General features: G+C 38.6%; 1 protein-coding gene across 11 annotated transcripts in view; it reads left to right on the forward strand.

The window, feature by feature from the left end:
* FHIT (fragile histidine triad diadenosine triphosphatase) overlaps window positions 1-14718 on the forward strand; it is a 1429687-nt gene that overhangs the window by 635025 nt on the left and 779944 nt on the right. The window lies entirely within an intron of this gene.

Genomic DNA, 14718 nt, shown 5'->3' on the forward strand with positions numbered 1-14718 from the left:
CACATCTAAAAGTCAGAGGTTGGCTTCTTGTGATTTCATTGACCCACATCTGAGGAGCTCTGGGAGAAGTCAGTGGATGAGTAGTCTGGAGTAGCCTTGGGCTCAAGAGCCATCCTTGCATTTAGATCTTAATGTCAGGTGAATTTCCCATATGCTATTGAACAGGACTGAAGGAAGGACTTTAGATATTTCTGAGCTTGTGCCCCTATTAGATCCTACCACCTGAAGTGGACTGTTAAATCATAGATTGTATCAGTCATGTAATTATCTTCTGAATAGCACAATTAGAAATTGCAGAATACAGTAGAACACTTAACATAGAAGTACATCCATTGATAGATAATGAGTGACACCTAGCTATAATTGACACTGTAATTAGCCTTACCATTCCATTTGAGCAAAAACCTGTGCATGGCATGGCTTCACCACAAAAGTCCACAGGTTCCATGTTAGCTAAAAAGTGGTGGAATCCTTTTTCTTGGGTGTCCCGATAATTATTGTCTGGTATTCATTTGCATTGGGAGCTTTAAAACTGAACACAATTTGGGCAATTTTGTGTTGGTATTTCAAAAAAATTTTTTTTAATATGCTAGAAATCTTAAAGTTAAAGAGCCATGGGGGTCTCTTAACCTCCGAGAGGCCTGTGCACTGACAAAAGGATGTTAACATGTGGTTTCTGCTTCTGGAAGATCACAGTTGGCTTTGATGTACTTATACAAACTTTTGCCACTAGTTCTGAGTTGGTGTTCCTGCACCACGATCCAGCCTGTGGAGATGAACTCTTAGGAATCTTTCATGATTAATATGAAGAGTATAGTGTGAATGGAAATACAGTAGTAAATTTGATTGCTTCAGAAGGATACATGACATTAAGGTGATTTTTTTTCCCTCTTAAAGATTTTATTGGAGAGAGAGAGAGAGAGCGCGAGAGAGCACAAGTGGGAACAGAGGCTGAGAGAGGAGCAGACTCCTTGCTGAACACGGAACTCAACATAGGGCTCAATCCCAGGACTCTGGGATCCTGACCTGGACAGAAGGCAGATGCTTAACTGACTGAGCCCCCCCACGTGCCCCCAGTTATTTTTCTTTTTTATTTTTTCAACTGGAAAATTCTTCCTTAAGTACTTAAGAAAAAAAAATTTTTTTGAGTACAGTTGACACACAGTGTTAGATTTGTTTCAGGTTTACAACAGAATGATTCTATAGTCTGTGTTACGCTATGCTCCCTGCAAGTGTAACTACCATCTGTCATCATAAAGTATTGTTTTAATATCCTAACCTGTGAGTTCCCCTCTGCTATTGCAGTCCATATGAAGATACAGTTTGGGCTATTTTTACTGCTCAGATGACTCTCAGCCTTCATCAGACCAAGCAGTCATGCCATACTTTGTCCTTCAGTTTAGAAATCTGCTTCTTTTTTATCCAAGCTTCTGTCTTTCCCTCTTGAGCCGGTTATCTACAAACACAGGCTGTTGATTTTCTAAATGACTTTAGGCCTCAATAGTGGTGTTAAAGACCTTCACCACCTGTGTTTGGTTTGGCAGAAAACATTTTTTAAGTGACATAAATAATTTTGAATTTTATACATTTTTGCACATACGGTACTGTGTTTAATACTCAAGGTCAGGTTGAAGTATAAAATACATACAAGTCATCTGTTCTATTTCTTTCTTTACTTGATGAAAAGAACTCGAGGAGCAAATACTTTTTACAGGTGGTCTCTTTTTAAAGAACAGGTCTCTAGTTGGTCAGTGGGGAGATACTTGAAAATCATTCCTTTAAAAGCTTCTCCAGTACATGGTCATGTTAGAAAATAAAAGTATACAGAAAAGGGGTGCCTGAGTGGCTCAGTGTGTTAAGCCTCTACCTTCAGCTCAGGTCATGATCCCAGGGTCCTGGGATCAAGCTTCGAATGGGGCTCTCTGCTCAGCAGGGAGCCTGCTTCCCTGCTTACCCCCTCCCCAATTCCCTTCCCCTGCCTGCTGCTCTGTCTACTTGTGATCTCTCTCTCTCTGTCAAATGAATGAATACAATCTTAAAAAAAGAAAAGTATACAGAAAAGACAAAATTATTCAAACTCATTCTGCCACAGAAAAATCGTCATGAACTTCTAAATTTCCCCTATGTACATGTGCACACACAAATTTTAAAAAATGGTTTACTCCTTGTACTCTGAAAATGACTATATTATAAATATAAGGTTATATATAATTCATGTAAGTGTAAGGTTCTATAATATAATTATATAAATATAAGGTTCTATATAATCATATAAACACAGGGTTATATATTTTAATTACATAAATACAAGGTTATATATGTATCATAAATAGAAGATTATATCTTATTTGTATTTTATTCTCTCCCTGGATGAATCAGCTACAAGGCAGATGTCCTTATTGAGTGGGGGGTGGTGGCAAGAATAGAACCAGTCCAGAGAGTTCTGGGGCAGGCAGTCCAGGGCATAAGGGCAAATCCTTGTGCAGTAAAGGCTTCTTGGCCTCACTGCACATTCGGATTACCATGAGAACTCTTCCCAACAGGGGCGCCTGGGTGGCTCAGTGGGTTAAAGCCTGTGCCTTCAGCCCAGGTTATGATCCCAGGTTCCTAGGATCGAGCCCCGCATCGGACTCTCTGCTCAGCAGGGAGCCTGCTTCCTCCTCTCTCTCTCTCTGCCTCTCTGCCTACTTGTGATCTCTCTCTGTCAAATAAATAAAAAAAAAAAAAAAAAAAAAAGAACTCTTCCAAACAAAGCAACCCAAAGGATGCTTAGGTGTAACCCAGGCCAATTAAAATGCATGGGAGTGAGCTGTTGGTGAGGATGTTGAGAAAGTGAAATCTTGGTTTGTTGATGGTGGCGATAATGTAAAACGGTGACGTCGCTAAGGTAAACAGTTTGGCTCTTCCTCACAGTGTTCCATACAGAGTTTCCATATGACCCAGCAATTCCACTCCTGGGTATACATCCAAAGAAAACTGAAAGCCTAGGCTAACACCAAAGCTTGCCCCTGAATGTTCATAGCAGCACTACTAGCCCCATAATAATAGCCCCAAAGTAGAAATGACTCAATGACTCAAATGACTCAAGTGTCATTTTTTTAATGGTTAAAAAACATAGTGTATACATACAGCGGGGTGGGATTCAGCCTTTACAGGCAATGAGGTGCTGATACTACTACAACGTGGGTGAGCATTGAAACGTGACGCCCAGGGAAAGAAGACAGACACGAAAGGCTACATGTTGTATAATTGCATTTATATGAAATGTCCAGAACAGGGAAATACATTGAGACAGAAAGTAGATTAATGGTTGCCACAGGCTGTGTAGAGGGGAAAGGGGAAGCCTCTGTTAATGGATGCGGTGTTTCTTTCGGAGTGAAAAAATAGTTTGGTGATAATTGTATAACTTTGTGGTGTTAATAAACACCACTGTCTTGTACATGTAAATAAGTGAATTTTATGGTATGTAAATTGTAACTCATTTTAAATTCTTAGGGCTTGGGAGCATTAAAAAAAAAAAAAAACCTTCTGAGATGATTTTAACATACAATAGTGAAGATCGGCTTTTAAAAATGAAATTAGAGGGGCACCTGAGTGGCTCAGTTGATCAGGCATCTGCCTTCTGCTCAAATCGTGATTCTGGGGTCCTAGGATGGAGTCCCATGAGGGGTTTCCTGTTCAGTGGAGAACCTGCTTCTTCCTCTCCCTCTGCTGCTCCCACTGCTTGTGCTCTCTCTTTGTGTCAAATAAAATCATTAAAAAAATGAAATTTGATAATTGAACACTGTGTAGCTTAAATCTTTGTCATCACAAACTTCCTCACTCATTGAATGAAATTCCAAAGGAGGCCTTACATGATCTGGTCCCTACCCATCTTTCGACTTATCGCTTCACCTTTCTATTTTGCTTCCTACCCTGAGACTCTTCCCTCCCATCGCTCTTTTTTCCATCCATCCCTTTAAGACCTGGAGCTCATTCTTACATTGGCACCTGTTGTTTCCACGGAGCGCTCTGTCCCCTGATACTCACCTATAGTGGGCTCCTTATTCAAGTCTCAGATCAAAAGTTTAGTTCCCTTTCCGTCACCTCTAAACCCACTACTTCAATCCTCTCCAAGTCACTACCTACTTGGGCACCCAAGTTATTTCCTTTAAATCAAAATCAGAAATATTTCAACTTGCTAATTGGTTTGTGGTCTCTACCACTTACCCGTCCTCTTCATCCTGCACCTAGAATGCCCCATGAGAATAGGGACCTGGTCTGGCATGTTCACTGCTAGCATAGTATTTAGAAACTGGCAAATATATAATATAAGTACTTGTTGACTGAATAAGTGATTGATTTAATGAGGAACCAATTCAAGGAAAGACATGTTAAGTGTAGGCTCTCTCTGAACACCTTTATGGGAGAAGAAGGAACCAGGGGAGTGAGATCAGAGTTGGTTAACAAGCAGCAATTGCAACACATGAATGTGACAGGGGAGCGGGGAGGAGAGGTTGTTGATGAAGTGAGATCTTGAAAAAGCAGTTGGCATTTTGAAATGCCTGTGTGTTTTCTGTTTATAAATAGCTGAGCTTCAGTTTTTGTTTGTTGGTTTTTTTTTTTGACTTGTTAACAATTGAAAATTTTTCTTTAGTGACACCATAGGTTGATGACTTAATCTACTTTACTAAAAATTGTTTTTTCTGTGTGTAAAAAAGTTTCAAGTACACTTCTGTTTGCTTGAATTGTGAGAGCCTTCAGACTGTTCTCTCTTTCTCTTTGTTCTTGTCACCTGCTTATGGGATGTTCTTATGCTGGCCCCTGTGGAATTTTGACCTATGTCTGTAAGTTTAGAATGTTTTATAAGTCACCTCAGCCAAAACTATGTCTCCAGCTGTCCACTTAGGTATCCTGATGGTCGTCCAAGTCCTCGGTAAAATATGTTTGAGAGCCTGGCCTCCTGAAACTACGCTGTTCCTTAGTGAGATGACAGGCCCTCTTTCCTGGGAGGGTTGCTCTAAGGATTCATTAGCCAGCAGCTTTTCCAGCTCATTTGCCTTTGTGGTGAGCCTTTGAGTGACCAGTTTTTAAATAAAGTGAATTGGAATTAAAGCATATTTGCCAGTTGGTAAAGGAGCTGGAGTTATTTGTGATGTGGTTTCTTCTGCTGACTCTCGAAGACGGTTGTTCACACCTTCTAGGATTGGTCTAGATTCCTGCCATTTGCTGAGTGGATATAAAAATAGCATATGACTTTTAAAGTAAATCTTATCCTACCTAACCATAATGGATTAACACATTTATTTTTCAAGGTAAAAGATAACATTTTCATACTTTGAGCCAAAAGACAGCATTTCCTTTTTGATGTGTCTGGCTTCCTGGGTGCCTAGGAGATGTCCGATTTCATAGCAGATTATTTGAACTAGAATAGTACTTTCCCTCTATCTTATATTCCTAAGGAAAATAACTATTTTTTACTAGAAATCTGGAGAATCGAAGAATACCCAATGCTGACAAAGTTAAGGGGAAATAAGCTTATTGTCTATATTACTTTTGAATGTAAATTTTTATGAACCTTTTGTGAGAGATATTTAGCAGTACATATCAATAGCTTTGAAGGTTCAGTATCCTTTGATCACAGTGATTCTCAAATCTAGAAATTGAGCTCAAAGAGATACAAACATGTTGCTGAATGAGACCCATTCCTTGTAGTGTTGTCAGGATGATTAAGTTTTTATATAGAAATCCCTTGGAATGAAAATATCGAATATCGTATTAGCTATTTCTATTTTATCAGGGGTTTTTTGTTTTTGTTTTTGTTTTTGTTTTTAAGTAGGCTTCACACCCAGTGTGCAGCCCAGTATTGGGCTTGAACTCACAACCCTGAGATCAAGACCTGAGCTGAGGATCAAGAGTCTGTTGCTTAACAGACTGAACCACACGGGTGTCCCTCAGAAACTCCTTTTTCACTGACACTCCTCTGCCCTTAGTGTGGAGAGAATAGCAGTCACCTAATGGTAGTGCAGTACCAAACATATGGTTTTACTTGTTTTTTTTTTTTTAACTTAATTTTGTACTACTTATATGAAAGCACTTTTCTAAGCAATTTGGCAATATTATGTATTAGCTGGCAGTTAACAATTATTTGTTGAATAAAAATTGGCATTGCTTTTTTTCTTATTAAAGATTTTATTGGAGAGAGAGAGAGCATGGGAGCCAAACCAGGAGCAGTGAGAGGGGCCCAGGGAGAAGCAGACTCCCCACGGTGCAGGGAGCCCACCGCAGGGCTTGTCCCCAGGACCCTGAGATCATGACCCGAACGAAAGGCAGACACTTAACCCAGGCACTCTTTGGCATTACTTTTTGACAACATAAAATGCCAACAATGATATGATAACCAGCTTCATAAAATACTTATTAAATCTGTTACATGTGTCCTGGAGAAGAATGTTTTGCTGTTCTCCCCATTTCGGACTGCCCCTTGAGCTGTGTTCTTAACATCATTATCCCAGATGTTCTACTGGAGTCAGGCTAAGGAGGAGCTTAAGTGTCTGTTGGTTTTAGAAAAGCCTCCACGGTGATTTTAATGGGAACTAGTGCTCTAGGGAAGTGGTTCTCAAACCTTTGCTAAAGACCTGAGCTTCTCAAACTTGGGTTGTTGGGTTTTGTAGGGTCCTCCCATTCTCAAAAAGGAGTTTATATTTTCTCTTCTCCATTTGACGAAATAGTATGAATGTAATAGACATAGGCCTGTATTCCGGATCCCTAGCTGACTGCCCTACAAGAGTACGACTGTGTGGTTTTGGCACCAAATGATTCCCTGATGGGACAGTTATCTTGAATTAAGAGATTCTGAAAGTGGGGTCTCTTAACTCCTAGATTGCTAACTTTGGGAACTCCTTACACATAGTTTGTATCCTCCCCAAGTAGTATCCTCTAAAGGAGAACCTCCAGGGTTCACAGTGAATTTGAGTAAGTCACTTGACCTACCAAATTACTCAATATGTCTAAAATGAGGTGACTGTATCTACATGATCGTAGAGGGCCTCTTCTGTTCAAATTCTACAGCTGATTTTTTTTTTTTTCTTTTGGGGGACAAGGTTAGAAGCTTATGGCAGTCATTTTAGTTGAACATTAACATCACTTGAAAGCAAAGCAGGGAGCAACCTGATCTACCCTGAAGTGAGCTGTTGTCATCTCCCATTGTTAATGGTTGGGAAATTTAACATTTCAGAGCATTCGCTTTTGTGCCCGTTGAGCCTTATTTCACCACGAATTAGGTTGCCTATCTAGCCCTATCAGAAAATGACTGATCAAATCCACTGAGTCACAAAATTAAATGTGAATAGTCAATAGAGAACTTTTCATGACTTTCTCTGTACTAAATTTTGAAGACCAAGTTCTAAAAATAATGTGATGCCACTAGCTGCTGTGACTTTTAGGAGATAGAGAGGTAGAGATAGGTTATGGTGAGTAGAGCGGTAAAGAGAGGGTATGCATAACTTTGACAGCTGGAAAGATGAGAAAAAGAGACTGATTTAATACTTTTTAAAAAAAAAGATTTTATTTATTTATCTGACACAGATAACAAGTAGGCAGAGAGGCAGGCAGAGAGAGTAGGGGGGAAGCAGGCTCCCTGCTGATTAGAGAGCCCAATGCGGGGCTTGATCCCAGGACCTTGGGATCATGACATAAGCCAAATTTAGTGGCTTAACCCACTGAGCCACCCAGGTACCCTGATCTTAAAGGCATGTATTTTTAGATAACAGATGTTATTATTAAGGAATATAAATTCAGGAACTAGCTAAAAGCGTAAGATTTTAGGTGTTCATTAATATGCTATTGTTTATAAACAGACACATGCAGGTTTCAGTCCCCGTTTCTGGAGTTAGCCTTCTATTTCTGTCTTAGCTGAGGCTGCTAATAAGTCTAAGACCTAAAGCTTAGACTGAGGTCCCTAACCCTGTTGTTGGTTTTCTGAAAGCCAGAAGCCATCCTCTCCATATTTATTAAGTAACAGAGATCCCAGGAGATGATTTTCCTCTGGGAATTCAACAGAAGATTGGTACATCCAGCTGTCTTGTTGGATTAAAAAAAAAAAAAATCACCAATTTTACTTTAGCTTAAAATAAAATTGCTTTTGGTCATCTTCACGTGAGAGGAAAGTATTTAATATTTATCTCAGCCTTGCAGACAGTTTGAGATCCTGGGGATGCAGGAATCTTCCCATCTAACCCGAACCCTTTGCTCTATTTTTGTTCCTTTTATAATTGCTGGAGGGTTTTTCTTCTCCACTGAAATTAAAACTTGAGGAAGTATGTCTGCTAGCAGCACAAATGGGTAGAATTTTACCATGACTAAAGAAGAGTCTGAATTGAATTTGGGCAAGGAGATATAAAAATATTACAATTTTTGGTAATATATGTATATGTACTGTATGTATATATATACATATTACATATGTATATGTAATATACTATAATGATATAGTAAGGTGTGCTTTACATCTACCATCATCCACTGTTTTTAGACGCGATCTCTATGCGTACAAATAAAAACCCAGCATATCAGTAGCTACATGAAATTACAATGCTGTATTATTTCAGTGCATCAGAAGGTGGGGGGGAGGGGAGTGGGGATAGAGAAGATTTCTGAAAGAGACCTAAGGTGGTAAGAATATGCCAAGGGACTGAGAGATGGATCGGCTTTTATGGTTGGGGGAAGTGGAGCACTAGTGTAAGATGGTAATAACAATAATTTCTACTGAAAGGAAATAGGTTACAGAATTTTCATACCCGCAGGAAGAAATTTGGTCCTAGTCTGTGGAAGGTAGGAAGGAGAGAAAAGTTAAAGAGAAGATGGAAACAAAGGTAAGCTAGGATGTTCTGAATAAGCTCAAAGAGTAATTGGCATAAATGTCTGAGGGTTAAACTAACCAAGATAGATTGTCCCTTGGATGGAAAGCAAAAGGCTTTATTATTTATAAAATACGTTTAGAAGGACACAGTCCAATGATTGGGGATGGAAAAAGTTATGCTTGTCAAATACAAACAAGGAAAAAAAGGAACCACAGTTCAAGGGAATAAAACGAGTAGGAGCATATACATGTGCCATAGTGTTGGAGGCCAGCCCTGATGCCCTTTGGCACGGATTCAGATGTCCTAGTTAGAAACCCAGCACCCTGTTTCCAGAAGCCGACGAAGTACTAAGGTTGAGTAAGTGGACAAAGATACAGATTCGGTAACAGTTAATGAATTTGGTTTACCGTGTGTGTAGAACTTCATAGCAAGTGCAGAATACGTTGCCTTATGGGTTTAAATTACAGCACTTTAAAATCAGTCCTCATTAAGAAAAAGATAGCTGAAGCATCCTGTATGTTTGGAAATGAAAAGATCTACTACAAAATAACCCTCAGGTGAAATGGGAAATAATAACAAGAATAGCAAACCACAAAGGTCACCGTTTGAGAGAGCTAGTAATGGAATCCTTTGAAGGCAATGTGGCGTTTTTTTGATACTGAAGAGGAAAATAGTTGGAAACCCCACAAGTTCAATGTTTGGCTCAAGTAATTAGAAAAAAACTGTGACATGGTAAATCTGCAGAAACAAAGAAGGAAAAAAAAAGGGGAAAGAATTTCATTGCAGAAAATATGCAGTAAACTAGAGATGATTAATAAAAGCAAAGAACTAGAAAAAAGTTCTTTGAAGCTTAATATGCTAGATATAATTCCAGGAAAACTGAAAAAAATATACATTATGAATAAATACAAAATAGGTAAAAGAAATAAGTAAGAATTATTAATCTGTTAAAAGAGGATTTTTTTTTAAACCAATAAAGATTAGTTGAGGTGAAAAAAATTTAGGATAAATTTAGGTCAAAAAATTTTAAGGAAAAAAATGCAGTCAGTAACCATTAAATAAATTGTAATGCTTATCAAAACAATCCTGTGATATAAAAATAGGCCTAGACAGTTTGACAAGTAGTTCTATTTAAATATCAAGGAACAGAAAATCCTTGTTTATAAAACTTCTTGTAGAACAAAGAAAAGCCAACCTATAAGTATAATTTTTTTTTTAAAACAAAACTAAGTAAAAAATATTGGATAACTTCACTTATGACATGAAAAAACACTGAATTCAAATCTAGCAGTGTATTAAAAATGTGACTAATTTTTCATAAGAGTGAAAGGATGTTCCAGCATTTTCAAAGTGTTACTGTAATGGCAAAGAATAAGACATTGTTTGATCAATGACAAAAAAACATATAGTAAAACTAACTAAATTCTTTTTTTTTTTTTTTAAGATTTTATTTATTTATCTGACAGAGATCACAAGTAGGCAGAGAGGCAGGCAGAGAGAGAGGAAGGGCAACAGGCTCCCCGCTGAGCAGAGAGCCCGATGTGGGGCTCGATTCCAGGACCCTGAGATCATGACCTGAGCTGAAGGCAGAGGCTTCAACCCACTGAGCCACCCAGGCGCCCCAATTCTTTTTTTTTTTTTTTTTTTAATGTAATCAACCCTTAGACTTAAACTAGAGATTTTTCTAAAGCTTGATAAAGACTTTGTACTAAAAACCTATGGCAGATACCATTTTTCATGAAACAGATTTAAACTCATTCCCTCATACCTTTTAATGTTGGGAACAAGACAAAGATGGTTGTGTTACTTCTGCCTTTCAGCATAATACCAGACACCTGACCAATGCAGCAACACAAACCAACAGAAGTAGAAAGATTGAAGTGAGGGAGACAATTGTCATTATTTCTAAGTAAAATCATTTATATAGAACATCAAAGAGAATCAGCAGAAACTATTAGCAGCAATACAAGGGTTCAGCTAGGTTGCCAGCTTGTAAGAGCAAAATATTAAAATCAATAGCTTTCCTCTTTATTGGGAATAACCAATTATAAACTATGACGATGATAGGATACCATTTGTAATAGTGACATAAACTAAAAGCTATCTAGGAATAAATCTAAGAATTCATAAAACATATAAGGGAAATTTAAAACCCTATTACAAGAGTTTTATTATGGTATTATAGAACATAAATGCAGCATACATAAATGGATTGATTGAATATTGTGAAGGTGTCAGATTTCCTCCATTAAAATTTAAAATCAGTGTAAATCTAACCAACATCTGAGGAATAATTTTTTTTTTCAAGGGGCAGAGTTGAATCTAAAATTTATATGGGTGAATAAAGAAGGATCCGCCTTTTACAAGGCATTAATATTATATAATAGGAGTTGGCAAACTATAGCCCAGACGTCAAGTTCAGGCTGCTTCCATCTCTTATGAATAAAGTTTTATTGGAACACCAAACATTCGTTTATTATTCGTTTATTCTTTGGCAGCTTTTATACTGCCTTAACAGGTTGAGTAGTTACAACAGACTGTGTGATGGTCTGAATCTGGCCCTTCAAAGAAAAAAATCTGGCACCCCTGTTCTTTAGCATCTAACATAGAATCAGAATATTCTGAGTACAATTTATTCCTTTGTACATATAGGGATTTGGAGTAAATATTCCTGGCAATTCATCCTAGGAAAATTGTCTCACAAAAGTAAAAAATCAAAAACAAAAACAACAACAAAAAAAAACCAGAACAAAACACATTTTTGTAATTCATACCATAAGCAAAATTCCAAGTGGATTAAGTATCAAACTGTTTAGAATGAAGCTATAAAGCTGATAGACAAAAATATAAGATATTTTTATAACTTTGTGGTAGACAAGGGTTTGTTATATAAGAGTCACAGAGCACAAACCATGAAAAGAAAATTGATGAATATATCAAAAATGAATGCTTTTTGTTTACTGGATCGTATGATAGGAAAACTAACAGATGGCGAAAACATAATTGTCATGTTTAAAAGACCACGATCAATATTTAAATACACAAGGGACTCTGAAAAACCAAAAAACAGAAGGGAGGAAACGCATACGAAAGAGGGTAAAGTATGAATTGACAATAAAAGAAGTAGCCACCTATATCACATTGGAGACCAAGTAAAATTAAGAGCTTCTATTTTGCTTCTCATACCAGTAACAGCTAGGTAATCAGAGACTCCCAAGTGCTGGCAGGGATGTGAGAAAATAGAAATGTACATCTATTGCTTCTGGGAATGCGAACTGGTACATTTATTTTAGAAAATCCAGATATGGGACGCCTGGGTGGCTCAGTGGGTTAAGCCTCTGCCTTCGGCTCAGGTCATGATCCCAGGGGCCTGGGATCCAGTCCCGCATTGGGCTCTCTGCTCAGCAGGGAGCCTGCTTCTCCTCATCTCTCTCTCTGTCTGTCTCTCTGCCTGTTTGTGATCTCTCTCTCTCTCTGTCAAATAAATAAATAAAATCTTAAAAGAAAATCCCGATATTAAGACCAAATAATGGGACTCCAGCCTACATACTCAGGGAAATCTATGTAAGGTGGTCACCACAGTGGGATTTGTGGTACAAGATGGGAGACAAGCTAATTCTTCAGTGCTAGAGAGACAGGTAAGGGAAATTACAGTGTAATATAGTGAGTGAATAAGAAGTAGAAAGGAATGGATTGTATCTACTTAAAACAGCAGGAATGAATTTCTCAAAGTGTTGAGGGAAAAAAAGGCAGAAAGATATTTAAAGCATGATACAAATTATATACTCATTTTAAAAACCTGCAAGAGGGGCACCTGGGTGGCTCAGTGGGTTAAGCCTCTGCCTTCGGCTCAGGTCATGATCCCAGGGGCCTGGGATCCAGTCCCGCATTGGGCTCTCTGCTCAGCAGGGAGCCTGCTTTCTCCTCTCTCTCTGCCTGCTTCTGCCTAGTTGTGATCTCTGTCAAATAAATAAATAAATAAACCTTTAAAAAAAAAAAAAACCCAAACCTGCAAGAGCCCTATATAATTTTGACATGGAAAATATTTATAAAATGCAATTAAGGTGATACACAATACATGAATTATGAAACAGTGAAACTCTGTGGTGGAAAGAAGGGGGCTGGGCAGAGCGATGAAGGAGAAATGGTAAGAAAAATGAAAACCACAAGAAGAGCCTTTGATGGACTCCTAACAGGAGCTCATGAACCTGTGCTTAAGTCAATCTCCTAGGAATGGGTCTCTGTCTTGGCTCTGCCAGCCTCCGGGTGTCAGGCAGACTCTACTCCGTGCAACCTCTAGTTGTTCTGGTTCATGTCCTATCAAACTGGCAACTCAGCAGGGAGAAAGTTCTTTCCCTGTAGTGTCAGCAGTAATCTTGTCATGGATCTTTTTTTTTCAGTGGCTCTTTTTTTTTTTTGTCCTGTGTCCACTCCTGAACCAGTTATGTGACAGAAGCCTAAGGAAGTTGGGATCAATTTCCTGTCTCTAGAATCAGGCGGTGGGAATAGCGTACAAAATAGTGGGGTATTACCCAAAGAAAAATACCCCTCCCCCCCCAATTATGGCCAGACATATAGAAAGTAGATGCTGGGCAGGCAAAAACAAAAACAAAAACAAACACCAAGAGCTGCAGTGGAATTGAATCAATGCTGCTTGCAGAATGACTGAAATGAAGTGCCATGTTTATTTTAGAAAAACGGTGGAGGGGGGAAATGAATAAAAGTTAACTCTAAATATCTGAAGCACTGCCACTGCATGCTCCTTGTTTCATATGGCCCTGAGGCAAAATTCATGATAAATAGACTTGGATAAATAGGATAAATAGGAAGGGCAGCTATGTAATTGCTGGAATTTTCTTAGAAGTAATGGGTAATGAACTTCCCACCACTGGGTGTACTCAAGCCCAGGGTAGCCAGCTGGTTGGCCAGGATTCTGTAGTGAAGGACCCAAGGACTGGGAGACTAGTTGGGTTTGATTGTGGTTCTGGATCATCTGGACAGGTTATTCTTAGCCCTTCTGCCCAAGTTTCTGGTTTGGGAGGTCCAGAGTAGGACTTCAGAATTTACATTTCTAATTAGTTCCCAGGTGATACTCATGTGGCTGGTCCAGGAAACACACCCTAAGAACCACTGGGTTAGATGATTTTCGATGTCTTTACTGGCCTCTCGTGAGCTAGTTGTAAATGTTCTGAAAACCGGTATTTGTACCATTGAGGCACACCTTCCATTTTATGTCTTTGTCCCTGAAATGTGTTAGGTTCTTGCCATGTGGGTACTTCTAGGTGACCCTAGATGGCATTTGCATGGCTCTCTGTATCTTCTGAATCATTGAGAGCATCAGAATCATTAAACAATTGTACACTTATTTTTATACTTTATAAAAAAGTCAACCATTTTCTGACATTATCTTTTTTGTAATCGTATTTCTGGTTTCCCGTGGATTGATCTATTTTCATAGTTTTATAGTGGGGTGGTTTCTAAATTAGGAAAATGAATGGTTTTCCAAGGAAGTTGTGTCTTTGTCATTCAGAAAGTAACTCTGCCCTGTATCAGCATCTGATCATTGGAAGATCATTACCTCGTACCCCAGTTGCCAAGGACCAAGTATTCCTTCAACCACCCCTCACCCCTGAGGCTTTCCCCCAAAAAGAAGATATGGAACCTTTCACACGCCTTGCTACATCCTGGCACTGACTCAGCCAGAAGTTCTCATTCTTGAACTCTGTTTTGTTCTTTCTTTTTCTCAATTTTTTTCCCTTTAGTTTTGGAATTTTTACTCTAATAGTTCCCTCAGAGTGCTCATGTTTTTGTAGTTGTAGGCAGGGTCAAATGGCGTTTGTACTTTTTCTAAATTGCTTTTATATAAATAGAGATAAAA

The sequence above is a fragment of the Mustela nivalis genome, assembly GCF_964662115.1.
Source record: "Mustela nivalis genome assembly, chromosome: 1".
NCBI lineage: Eukaryota > Metazoa > Chordata > Mammalia > Carnivora > Mustelidae > Mustela > Mustela nivalis.